Raw genomic sequence first — 14,132 nt, 5'->3', positions numbered from 1 at the left:
AGACAGTTGGAACTATACCAGATGTTAATGAGCTGTTGATGATGGGTGTGGTGAAGGGGCTAATGTCGTGTGAGATTTCTCAAAGTATAGCAAATGGAATTGAATCTAGCTGAAAGGTTGTAGGGTTGGTAGTTGAGAGTAGTTCTCTGATAGAGAGAGAATGTGGTGACTGAGTTAGCGGGTTGAGGATCAGTAGAATTAATTGTAATCAAAGAAAAGGATTGGCTTTCTGACAGAATATGGCAAATTAGACAGCAACAAGGAAGAAAGAAGACTTTGTTTTCCTCATGACCCCCCCTCCTTCTAAAAAAAAAAAGAAAAAGAAAAAGAAAGAAAAAACTTTATTGATTTAAGTTTATTGGACTCACCACAATTCTAACTAGGGCTGGCACTGATCTGGTACTCGGTATTGGTATCAATCCAATATTGGCCCAAATCACTGGATCGGATATCGGAAGGAAAAAAAACTTGTAATCCGATCAGATACTCTTGCTTAATGTAAATAACACTTAATGTTTTTTAAGTTATACGTTTTTTGTGTGCAAATAACACACGAACATAAGTTTCAACAGAGTGATTCAATGTTCAAACATTCGAGTGGGGTATCACGAGAACGTTACTTTAATGTCACAAATGCTCAGCGTAAACACAGAACAACATAGCACAGCCGGAGCATTGTACACTTAACATTCTTAAAGGGCCAGACAATATATATGTAATTCACATTACATGACAAGTACCGTTTATTGCCACTCACGCTTGATGACATCATTAACATGTGCCACTGATCTACAACTCATCCACAGCAGCCATTCAGAAATGAAAACACACTGATCTACTTCAACTTTTAGCATTTAAAAAATCATCTACTACTGCCACATCTAAAAACACAATAAAAATCGCTTTATAAATCGCTTTATAAATGATAAATCGGACTTGGATAAATCGGTCTTGTCCCGGCTTGGAGATCTCTCACATCCTCAACGATTAATCCATTAGTGTTATGAAATAAAACAAACTACACCGTTTCCCGTTTTCCTCTTCAATCACCTAAAAACGTGACAGAACTCAACACTATGTCAATTCTAATTGCTTTAATTGGTCTAATCTTCCAATTGTAGACACTTTTGTTAAACAAGCCAAAACTGCTGCTAAATGTTCTGTGTGTAAAAGCTAAAATAAAATCAGCAGTTTTGTATAAGTGTGATGTTGTAGCTTCTGTATTTATTCCTTTAGAATATTTGTTTTACAGTCTGAGCGTTGTTATTTAGGTAGCTACTTGGTGCATTGAGATGTGTATCATTACTGCTTAGTTGTTTGAGAGGACCAATGACGGTACTGGATTGGTATCGGTTTTGGCAGATACATAAAAAATAATATAAAAAAAAGTGGTATCGAGCCAGCCCTAATTCTAACCAAGATCAATGCATTCATTCATTCATTCATTCATTGTCTGTTTTACCAATGCTTAATCCTGTCAGGGTCACAGTGGGTCTCATTCATTGGGCCAAACACAGGAAACACCCCGGACAGGTTGGCAGTTCATCACAGAGCACACTTATTTGCTGATTTCACTGCATGTCTTTGGACTTGTGGAAGAAAACCTGAGCACAGACACAGCAAGGACAGCAAGGACATTGGAGAATTGAACCTTGGCTCTTCTTGCTGTGAGGCGACGGTGCTACCCACTCGAGATAAATCAGCAAATGACTGTAAATAAATGGATCTGTAATATGTATATTAAAAATCGATTCACATGTGTCACTGCAGGGTTGCCAGGTTCGGAATTTTCCAGCCAAATGTATTTATGCGAGGATTCTTTCTTTATTTGTGTTATTCATTTATTTATTTAATGTGGGATTTATTTCATTTCAGTTGTGCAGCATTGTTTTACATAGTTTGTACCTACCTCAGAAATAAAAGGACATTCATTATTTAGATAAATAAAAGAGCACAAATACAGTATTTTATTTTATTTTATTTAAAGAGAAATAATGAAAGGAAACGTCGTCATAATTTGTCTTCAATTTCATTTTGTTTAAAAAATCGGGAAAAAATCATATCGTGAACCCAATTGTATCACATCATGGGTATAGTGTATCGTTACATCCCTACCTAATACTATATCTATGTATTTATTCATTATATATTTATTTATTTCATTTCCAAGAGCCTCTTTTTCTCTCTTATTGCACAGACGGTCAGTTTTATTGCTCTCGACTTTCTAAACGAGGCTCTTATGTTATCGTTTGGGGTTTTTAATAAAGAAATGTTTATCAGTTAAAAAACGTTGTTGTTTTTGTGTATAAAACTTAACTGGATAAGGTGAGAGGACTATTCCAGCCAGACTTCTGTTAACAGCATAAATTAGTCACTGTGAATTGAAAAGGTAATGCGCTTTTATTCTTAATATTTGGCACGTGCGTTACTATAAAACGATGCACCACAAGACAGTTAAAAATCGATTAACATGTGTAACGATTCAAATGGGTTTACATGTATAATGAATCAATATTCACTTTAAACAGCAGAGGGCACTGGCGCTATTCACCTCGCCTGGTTGACGTCACTACAGGGTTGCCAGGTTCGGAATTTTCCAGCCAAATGTATTTATGTGAGGATACTTTCTTTATTTGTATTAACCCAGTATCGTGAATCGCATCGCATCGTGGGTAGAGTGTATCGTTACATCCCTAACTAATACTATATCTATGTATTTATTCATTACATATTTATTTATTTAATTTCCAAGAGCCTCTTTTTCTCTCTTATTGCACAGGCGGACAGTTTTATTGCTCTTGACTTTCTAAACGAGGCTGTTAGTGATAAACAGGACGCCCTCGCCCGGTTGACGTCACTACAGGGTTGCCAGGTTCGGAATTTTCCAGCCAAATGTATTTATGTGAAGATACTTTCTTTATTTATATTATTCATTTATTTATTTAATGTGGGATTTGTTTCATTTCAGTTGTGCAGCATCGTTTTACATAGTTTGTACCTACCTCAGAAATAAAAGAACATTAATTATTTAGATAAATAAAAGAGAAGCAAAAATAAAGTATTTAATTGTATTTTTTTAAAAGAGAAATAATAAAAGGAAACGTCGTCATAATTTGTCTTCAATTTCATTTTGTTTTGGGTAGAGTGTATCGTTACATCCCTACCTAATACTATATCTATGTATTTATTCATTATATATTTATTTATTTCATTTCCAAGAGCCTCTTTTTCTCTCTTATTGCACAGCCGGCGAGTTTTATTGCTCTCGACTTTCTAAACGAGGCTGTTAGTGATAAACAGGACGTATGTTATTGTTTGGGGTTTTTAATAAAGAAATGTTTATCAGTTTGTTGTTCTCGTGTATAAAATTTAACTCAATAAGGTGAGAGGACTATTCCAGCCAGACTTCTGTTAACAGCATAAATTAGTCACTGTGAAATTAAAAGGTAATGCGCTTTTATTCTTAATATTTGGCACGTGTGTTACTATAAAACGATGCACAAGACAGTTAAAAATCGACTCACATGTGTAACGATTCAAATCGGTTTACATGTACAATAAATCGATATTCAATTTAAACAGCAGAGGGCGCTGGCGCTATTCACCTCGCCCAGTTGACGTCACTACAGGGTTGCCAGGTTCAGAATTTTCCAGCCAAATGTATTCATGTGAGGATACTTTCTTTATTTATATTATTCATTTATTTATTTAATGTGGGATTTGTTTCATTTCAGTTGTGCAGCATTGTTTTACATAGTTTGTACCTACCTCAGAAATAAAAGGACATTCATTATTTAGATAAATAAATGGGTAGAGTGTATCGTTACATCCCTACCTAATACTATATCTATGTATTTATTCATTATATATTTATTTATTTCATTTTCTCTCTTATTGCACAGTCGGACAGTTTTATTGCTCTCGACTTTCTAAACGAGGCTGTTAGTGATAAACAGGACGTATGTTATCGTTTGGGGGTTTTAATAAAGAAATGTTTATCAGTTTGTTGTTCTCGTGTATAAAATTTAACTCAATAAGGTGAGAGAACTATTCCAGCCAGACTTCTGTTAACAGCATAAATTAGTCACTGTGAAATGAAAAGGTAATGCGCTTTTTACTCTTAATATTTGGCACGTGTGTTATTATGTAACCTTTCACGGCGGCGCTGAAATGAAACGGTGCAACAATGCAGCGCGACATTTCACCATTAAACGGAAAACTATTAAAACCTGGAAATGCCTTTAATTAGTTTTATTGAGCCGCAGCAAACTAAACTCGCCTGCTTTTACAAAGACATTAGGAGTTATGCTTTCTAATTCATCTTAATCTCTAGAAAGCACTTCCACGTTTTTTTTCCAGGGTGCGGTATTAAATGGATTTGTTTATCACACCCGAGGAAGGTTGTTGTGTTGGCGTCTCCTCATTGTTCCGCTCTGTTGGCTACGCCGGCGAATCCAGCTGTGTTTTCTGGCGTGTCATTCAAATGCAAAGCAGGGCCGGTCGCACACTTACCCCGGACTCCAGTCATCTAGCCGGTCTCGAGACGCCGCCTCTCCTCACTGATGTGCCGGCGACTCTAGTGACTGTGAGGAGCGACAGAAGAAAATGCTTTTTATTGTAGGACTAAACAGAAATGCTTTCAAGGGAAAGACAGAGAGATAAAAAAAATGAAAAACAGGCTGGATATTCACATTGTTATATTAAATCGAGGACGTGCTGTCAGTCAGGCTGCCTGTATGATTTATTCTTGTTTTAACGATCGCACAACGATGAGACGAATATTTTTGTAGAACGGATTGATGTTTGAATATGAAATGCGCTGTCCAGAATTACACTGTTTACCATTTATTTGACTGATTTTTATCAGAAGACTCAGCTTTGGTGTGGTGTAAAATGGAATTTCAAATAGAATAAAATCAATTTATATGCGCCTATATAAAATGTATTTTTTTATTTTTAAATATACATGTGTGCTTCAATGACACAATTATCCATGTCTGATGGAGTGAGGGCTGGATTTAAAATCATTTCCAAATGTGACTCCGACTGTTTATTTATATGTTTGTTAGAATTTTAAGGTCATGTTTTACACTTCGGTTTCACTTATGACAGGACAGGTAGTTACTGGTTACACATAATTCACCAGTTCAGGCCACGGCCAATTTTGTATCTCTAATTCACCTCACTTGCACGTCTTTGTACTGTGGGAGGAAACCGGAACTGCTCAAGGAAACCCACACAGACATGGGGAGAACATGCAAACTCCACGCAGAAAGAACCTGGACCACTCCACAAGGGAATCGAACCCAGGACCTAACTGCTGTGAGGCGACAGTGCTACCCACCAAGCCACCGTGCCACAGGGTTGGACAGGGTGAAGAAGCAGCTGGATGTGGTACACCCCATATGCAAAGACGGATTAAGGATAGTCTGGGCCCCTGGGCAAAGAGTTGTCCAGGGCCCCCCCCCCCTCCAAAAACATAAATAAATTAATACATTAAACCAGTGTTTCTCAACCTTTGTTCAGTGACGGCACCCTTTGTAAGTGTTCAAAATCTTGAGTTGCCCCAATCGACAATATATTTAAAGGCACTTACACTCTGCATCCCCCCTCACACCACACCCCCCTCCCCTTGGTGAAGCACCACTCGGTCGTGTATGACAGGTGCGGCCTCTGCCCCGCCCCCTCCCCCTTGGTTGAAGGATGCTCGATCGACATGCCCCTCTCCCCTTGGTGAGCCAAAACATACAGTAGCTTACCTGGCAATTTGTAGGTCCCTGGAAAGTCAACGATCCATGGTGAACGACTTCTGTACAAATCTAGGGCCCCCAAGTGCATGGCTGGGGCCCTGGGGTCAAAGTCCCTGGTAGTCAGAGGTTCCTTAAAATTGAGGGCCCTAGGAAATAAAAAATATATTGTATCATAAATGTTGATAGGCATCGCAGAATGTTTTGGGCCAGGGCCCCCCCTGACCTCGAGGGCCCCTGGGCGCTGGCCCCACTGGCCCGGTCAGTAATCCAGCCATGCCCATATGAGGCGTATGCTAGAGTGCACATGGGAATGGGATATATCCAAAAGAATTTTTTTTGAACAATTAAAAATACAGATTTAAATATAAAGCCTAATGAAGATCACTTTTTCCTGAATATGAGTGATCTTCAAAAAGTTTCTGCACTTTTATATTTAGGTTATAAGCGGTGAGGGTGAGAGGAGTAGTAATCAGTCATGTCTGAGAGACTGAGAGACGCCTATAGTCCGGATTTAGCTCCATCTGATTTCCACCTTTTTGTTTGTGCATTTTCTCCTTCTTTTCTCCCTTTTAGCACGTCCAATTGCCCGATGCGTCATGCTTCCTCTCCACCAATGCCAATCCCCGCTCTGATTGAGGAGGACAAAGCTAACCCACGCCCCCTCCGACACGTGGGAAGCAGCTGTATGCATCTTATCGCCTACACTTTGACGAGTGCAGTGCAGCTCAGCATTGTGTACGGAGAGACACACCCTGATCAGGGCACTCTTTTCCCATCTCTGTGCAGGCGCCACCAATCAGCCAGCAGAGGTCGTAATTGCACCAGCCATGAGAGAGAGACCCCATTCGGCTTAGTCCCGTCCATATCTGAACAACAGGCCAATCGTTGTTCATGTGGCTGCTCAGCCCAGCCGGCAGGCAGAGCTAAAAATCGATACGATGTATTCGAGATCCCAGCTCTGGTTCCAGCGTGTGTTTTTACCGCAGCGCCACCTGAGCGGCCCTGCTCAAAGAAGCTTTAAGGGGAAGAAGATTTTCATGTGATGATGATGTGAAAGCAGCGCTACATCAGTGGCTAAGTGTTCAATCAAAAACATTTTTTGCTGATGGCATTAAAAAGTTGGTATGACGCTGAAAAAATGCATCAGAAGGTGACAATGTAGAAAAGTGATGTGATTTGGTTTTGTAATTCTTAATAAATAGAGATCAAAATAAAAGCACGGAAACTTTTTGAAGAATCCTTGTAACACAGAACCCTTGGATGTAGCTCCAGCTATACTAAGTGTTAACAAAAATTTAAACAACTTCACATTCACAATAAGGTACAAAAGGTCCAAAAAAACAATGTGTTTATTTAATAGTGCATTAATTCCAGGTGGTTTAACTAAAGCAGTGCAGCACAGGGACTCATGTTTTCATAAATAACAGATTGTATGTTCCAGATAACAGAAAATAAACCCCACAGCACTGAGAACGTATAAAAGCTTTATTATAATAAATAATAAATGAACATTAAACCTCTTCTTACAGATACAGTGGGGGGCAATAGTGGGCCACTAGTGAAAACGATTCTATTTTACATAGTTTCTCTGATTTAATACAGTAGCTTTCACATATTTAACATTTACCATTTACAGATTTTTACTCTTCTTTATTCCTTGCTTGTGTTCTGTAGCTAGTGACAAACTGTCAGTTGTATTATATTATTATTATTATTATTATTATTATTATTATTAAATGTGAATGCAGAGGTGGGTGAAGTATCAAGGAACCAAACTATAGTTAAAGTACTGTAATGTCACTGTGATGAAGTAAGCTACCCTTACCATCACCAGAAAGACTATTGTTACTTACCTTAAACTGAGCTGTTGAACCTGTGAATGACTAAAAGAGTAACTACGGAACAATACCGGGTTTTACTCAACTGGGCTGATCCATCATCTGGGAAGGGGGGGTGGTAGAAAGTGAAAGTGCCATGGCCACGAACATGTATAAGAAGACGGTATATTGTTGTTATTACCCACTGTAAGGTGTGAAGTATATGTACACTGATCAGCCATAACATTAAAATCACCTTCTTGTTTCTATACACACTGTCAATTTTATCAGCTCCACTTTGTGGTTTTACAATTACTGACTGTAGTCCATCTATTTCTCTACATACCTTTAGCCCCCTTTAATGCTGTTCTTCAATGGTCAGGACCCCCACAGGACCATCACAGAGCAGGTATTATTTAGGTGGTGGATCATTCTCAGCACTGCAGTGACACTGACATGGTGGTGGTGTGTTAGTGTGTGTTGTGCTGGTATGAGTGGATCAGACACAGCATTGCTGCTGGAGTTTTTAAATACAGTGTCCATTCACTGTCCACACTATTAGACACTCCTACCTAGTTGGTCCACTTTGTAGATGTAAAGTCAGAGACGATCACTCATCTATTGCTGCTGTTTGAGTCGGTCATCTTCTAGACCTTCATCAGTGGTCACAGGACGCTGCCCACGGGGTGCTGTGGGCTGGATATTTTTGGTTGGTGGACTATTCTCAGTCCAGCAGTGACAGTGAGGTGTTTAAAAACTCCAGCAGCGCTGCTGTGTCTGATCCACTCATACCAGCACAACACACACTAACACACCACCACCATATCATGTCACCATGTATTGTAAATATAACAGACAGCTGTCATTGTCTGTGTATAAATAAAGGAGGCGGGAAAACTAAGAACATCTGTGTCCTTATCAACCATTCCAGTTCCTCAGACTGGTCACCTGACACTACTCACGGGGTTCTCCTCGTCACAGTCACACTAGGATACACACAGACATTGTCTTTTTCTAACAAGAGAATGTAAGCTAAATTCCTCCAGCATAATAGTCCCAACAGACTCGTTAATTTTATGAGTCAAGCATTAAGCATGTACCATTCTTTTGGTGTATGCCATTATTCAGAAATTTGGCTGACTCAGCTAAATTTTTACTTTACATATACATTTACATTTTTGGCATTTAGCAAACACTTTCATGCAAAGTGTCTTACAGTTGTGACAGTATACAATCTAAGCAATTGAGGGTTAAGGGCCTTGCTCAAGGGCCCAACAGCTGCAACCTTCTGATTACTAGTCCAGTACCTTAACCACTAGGCTACAACTGCCCTTTAACAGGTAACATATACTGTTTTCTGTCTGTATATAACCTATGACAAAGATGCAAATGCAGTTTTGTTATGGAAACCGGAGCTTCCGGAGGAAACCCACACAGACACGGGGAGAACATGCAAACTCCAGCACCTTTTCGCAATGAGGTGACAGTGCTACACCCACTGCGCCATCGTGCCTCTCCCTGTCTAACTGAATTTATTTACATGCAGTAAAAATATATATATTTGGTTTAATATTAAAAATAGAGCTTCCATTTCTTTTGTTATGGATAAAAATCATAGAATTGGGTGCTCGGGTGGCACAGCTGTAAAACACGCTAGCACACCATAACTCACATGTTCCAATCTCAGCTTTGCTACCCATACGGACAGTGACTGGCTTGTCAGTTGGGTTGGATTGCCATTGGTTTCCTCATGACTGCTGCAATTACGACCTCTGTTGGCTGCTAAACAGAGACGGGGGATAATGGATATCAGTGCGTGACTCTCTATGTGTGATACGGATCTCCATATGAACCCGCCTGGTGCAGGTGAAAAGAAGAGGTCGGCTACTGCACACATTTTGAAGGCAGCGTGTGATAGTCACGGCTCTTATTGGTCAGTAGATTAGTGTTATATAATGCTGATTATTGGATATGACAAGATTGATTAAATCGCTGTCTAACTAGTGCGTCTAAATAATCTGCCTCATAAGTTTAATGTCTTATTAGAATCCTCTCTACTGAGGCAGCTGATCAGGTAGGCAGTGGTCAGCAGGGGACTCATCCGGTCATCTTGTCATCCATGGAGTGGCGCAGTGACTCTTGACGAAGACGAGTACTCCACCCACTCTCTCTATCTCTCTCTCTGTAAGTCCTATTGGACATGACTCAGCCCGGTCGGCCTCGAGCTAGTCTAAAGAAACCAGACGCCGGTCATTGGGGACGAGCGTACCGATGACGCACGAGCGCGATGTTCTTACTGCCTGAGAGGTCATGGTGGCTAATCTTAATGTTTAATGACTTCATTATCACTTCCTGGGTGAGACGCAGCACTGGAGCAGCTGGTACACAGATGGAAGCCGTTACCGACGAACAAACCTCGGGAAACAACGACCGACGAGACATTGTTTTTGCTGAACGACTTCATTCCGACACGATTTCCTGATGCAGGTAATTTAAAAATAATATTTAACATCTACGTCAGAATCACTTCAGTGCCGGAAAGTCTTTTAAAAGGAATTAAAACAAAAAAAAAGGAGTCGTAATTACAGGTGAGCACTTTGCCATAATAAGCGCGGGATGAAATGACACTCGGGTCTTTGCCAGGTTAAACACTGGCACGCGGAGACCGTTGACGGCTTCGTCTGAGAGCGGAATTAATTAGCAGCCGTGGCAGCTGACACATCAGCTTCACACTGACCTGCAGTTAAGAATAACACGTCATTTTACAGTATTTGCATGAGCTCTCCGTCTCACTGGAAACTATCCAAGTGGGCTGATTTGTAGGAAATAATTACAGCAGTACTTTGCAACTCGATGCCCTTCATCGAGAAATTTGTACCTTTAAACTCGACGTGTGACTGTCGCTTTGTTCAGCGAGAGATAAAACATCATCAAAGTGTGAATATGAGACGAATCTGCATTTGTGTGGAATAACCATCAGATCCAGTCTGAAAGTTCCACGTGTATCTGTGTTTATCTGGATTTTCCTCCCTGTTTCACTTTTAAACTTGTGTTACAGCTCGAGGTTCTGAGAAATTGTGAGAATCAGAATCAGAGTCTAAAACGTTTCTGGTTCAAAATAAAGTTTAACCTGGTTTAATGTAGTAAAAGAAGGAGAAAGGAAACTTCTCTTCATTATTACTGATCATAAGTTCCTTCACTAATCACATTCCTCACTCGTCATTTTACTACAATAATTCACGTTAAGTTTTGTGCAATGTCACACTTCATAGGAAATAACGGCACAGCAGCACAAAAGTGGTTTTGTCACTTCTCATGTGAATGCGCTGGTACTGAACAAAATACGGTATTCCAAAATCAAGCATCTCCACGAATAAGAAGCAAAGCTAAAGTGCAGCTTTTATTGTATTTTTAATTGTATTTCAGTGTGTTTATATTATATTTGTGTTATTTTCAGTATATAAGTGTCAAAAACAACCCCATTATTTTACATGAGCCTAAAATATATGCAGTTCCACAGGACCATGGAACACATTAACAGGTTTCCCAAACATCCTTATGGGAAAAAATACCTTTTAAACTCATAGGGTGTGTTCGAAAACCTGTGAGCTGCCTTGCTGTCTTACTGCCTACATAGGCAGCTGCCTCAGTAGAGAGGATTCTAATTCTAATTCGAAGCCATTGAGTTGTAAGGCAGTTGTAAGTGCTACTCAGACAGCGATAACAGTTTTCGCTAACTGAGCTAACGCAGTTAGCCTCATGCCATTCAAACCAATGGGATGGGGTGACACAATGTGCTAGCATGTCAACTTACATCTCCCTCCGTGTACCATTCACTGACATGCCCGGATTTGCAAATAAAAACACTTGTACACGTTTATACAAATTAAAAATCAATAATAATTTATTTACGTTTGAAAATAACTCTCCGCACCGTCAGCTATGTTTCTTATTTTTCTGTGAGAAAAGTTGTGCCACATTGAATTCTGGGATTGCCTTCACCGCTAAGGCAGCATCGGATGCTCCCTCGTTTTTTGACATTCTTTAGTCAAAATACAGATGAAATTTTAAGATACCTTACTAGTGAGCATATTAAGGCATCTAGGATTTCAAACATCCTCCTTCTCGGGAGCGCGCACAGAATGACGTAAAATGTGTCTATGTAGAGAGATCACTAGCTTTTCGAACACACCCATTGTCTTTTAAATTCGATGCCACTCCCAGAAGTCTATCTATCTATCTATCTATCTATCTATCTATCTATCTATCTATCTATCTATCTATCTATCTATCTATCTATCTATCTATCTATCTATCTATCTATTATCTATCTATCTATCTATCTATCTATCTATCTATCTATCTATCTATCTATCTATCTATCTATTTACATTTACATTTACATTTTTGGCATTTAGCAGACGCCTTTATCCAAAGCGACTTACAGTACAGTATACAGTCTGAGCAACTGTGGGTTAAGGGCCTTGCTCAAAGGCCCAACAGCAGCAGCCTGGCAGTGGTGGGGCTTGAACCACCAACCTTTGCATTACTGGTCCTGTGCCTTAACCACTAGGCTACAGGCTTATCTATTATCTATCTATCTATCTATCTATCTATCTATCTATCTATCTATCTATCTATCTATCTATCTATCTATCTATCTATCTATCTGTCTGTCTATCTATCTATTATCTATCCATCTATCTATCTATCTATCTATCTATCTATCTATCTATCTATCTATCTATCTATCTATCTATCTGTCTGTCTGTCTATCTATTAATCTGTCTATCTATCTATCTATCTATCTATCTATCTATCTATCTATCTATCTATCTATTATCTATCTATCTATCTATCTATCTATCTATCTATCTATCTATCTATCTGTCTGTCTGTCTATCTATTAATCTGTCTATCTATCTATCTATCTATCTATCTATCTATCTATCTATCTATCTATCTATTATCTATCTATCTATCTATCTATCTATCTATCTATCTATCTATCTATCTATCTATCTATCTATCTATTATCTATCCATCTATCTATCTATCTATCTATCTATCTATCTATCTATCTATCTATCTATCTATCTATCTATCTATCTATCTATCTGTCTGTCTGTCTATCTATTAATCTATCTATCTATCTATCTATCTATCTATCTATCTATCTATCTATCTATCTATCTATCTATCTATCTATCTATCTATCTATCTATCTATCTATTATCTATCTATCTATCTGTCTGTCTGTCTGTCTGTCTGTCTGTCTGTCTGTCTATCTATCTATCTATCTATCTATCTATCTATTATCTATCTATCTATCTATCTATCTATCTATCTATCTATCTATCTATCTATCTATCTATCTATCTGTCTGTCTATCTATCTATTAATCTGTCTATCTATCTATCTATCTATCTATCTATCTATCTATCTATCTATCTATCTATCTATCTATCTATCTATCTATTATCTATCTATATATCTATCTATCTATCTATCTATCTATCTATCTATCTATCTATCTATCTATCTATCTATCTATCTATCTGTCTATCTGTCTGTCTGTCTGTCTGTCTGTCTGTCTGTCTGTCTATCTATCTGTCTATCTATCTATTAATCTGTCTATCTATCTATCTATCTATCTATCTATCTATCTATCTATCTATCTATCTATCTATCTATCTATCTATCTATCTATCTATCTGTCTGTCTGTCTATCTATCTATTAATCTGTCTATCTATTAATCTGTCTATCTATCTATCTATCTATCTGTCTGTCTGTCTGTCTGTCTGTCTGTCTGTCTGTCTATCTATCTATCTATCTATCTATCTATCTATCTATCTATCTATCTATCTATCTATTAATCTATCTATCTATCTATCTATCTATCTATCTATCTATCTATCTATCTATCTATCTATCTATCTATCTATCTATCTATCTATCTATCATCTATCTATCTGTCTGTCTGTCTGTCTGTCTGTCTGTCTATCTATTAATCTGTCTATCTGTCTGTCTATCTATCTGTCTGTCTGTCTGTCTATCTATCTATTAATCTGTCTATCTATCTATCTATCTATCTATCTGTCTGTCTGTCTGTCTGTCTGTCTGTCTATTAATCTGTCTATCTATCTGTCTGTCTGTCTGTCTATCTGTCTGTCTGTTAATTTGTCTAGTACCATGGGTAAAAGGGTCTTCCCTGGGGCAGATGGGATCTTCCAGCGAGACAATGCAACATGTCACAAGGCTAGAAATGTCCAACATTGGTTGGAAGAGCATGACCAAACCTTCCAAGTACTACCCTGACCCCTAATTCCCCAGACTTGAACTCAATTGAGCATCTGTGGGACCACCTCGATGGTCGTGTTGGCTCTATGGATCGTCCCCCACGCCCCCTCCAGCAGTTGTGGGATACACTGTAGTCAGAATGTCTCTACAAAACACCAAGGTTCGAAGAAACCTGAACAGAACCGGTTCAAGAACCAGAGTTCTTTTGATGGAAAAGCGCTATCAGATCTCAGCAGAAGTGTTTTTCTATTTTCAGTTACACAT

The sequence above is a fragment of the Trichomycterus rosablanca genome, chromosome 3 (assembly GCF_030014385.1).
Source record: "Trichomycterus rosablanca isolate fTriRos1 chromosome 3, fTriRos1.hap1, whole genome shotgun sequence".
NCBI classification, from domain to species: domain Eukaryota; kingdom Metazoa; phylum Chordata; class Actinopteri; order Siluriformes; family Trichomycteridae; genus Trichomycterus; species Trichomycterus rosablanca.
This window is presented reverse-complemented; position numbering follows the sequence as displayed.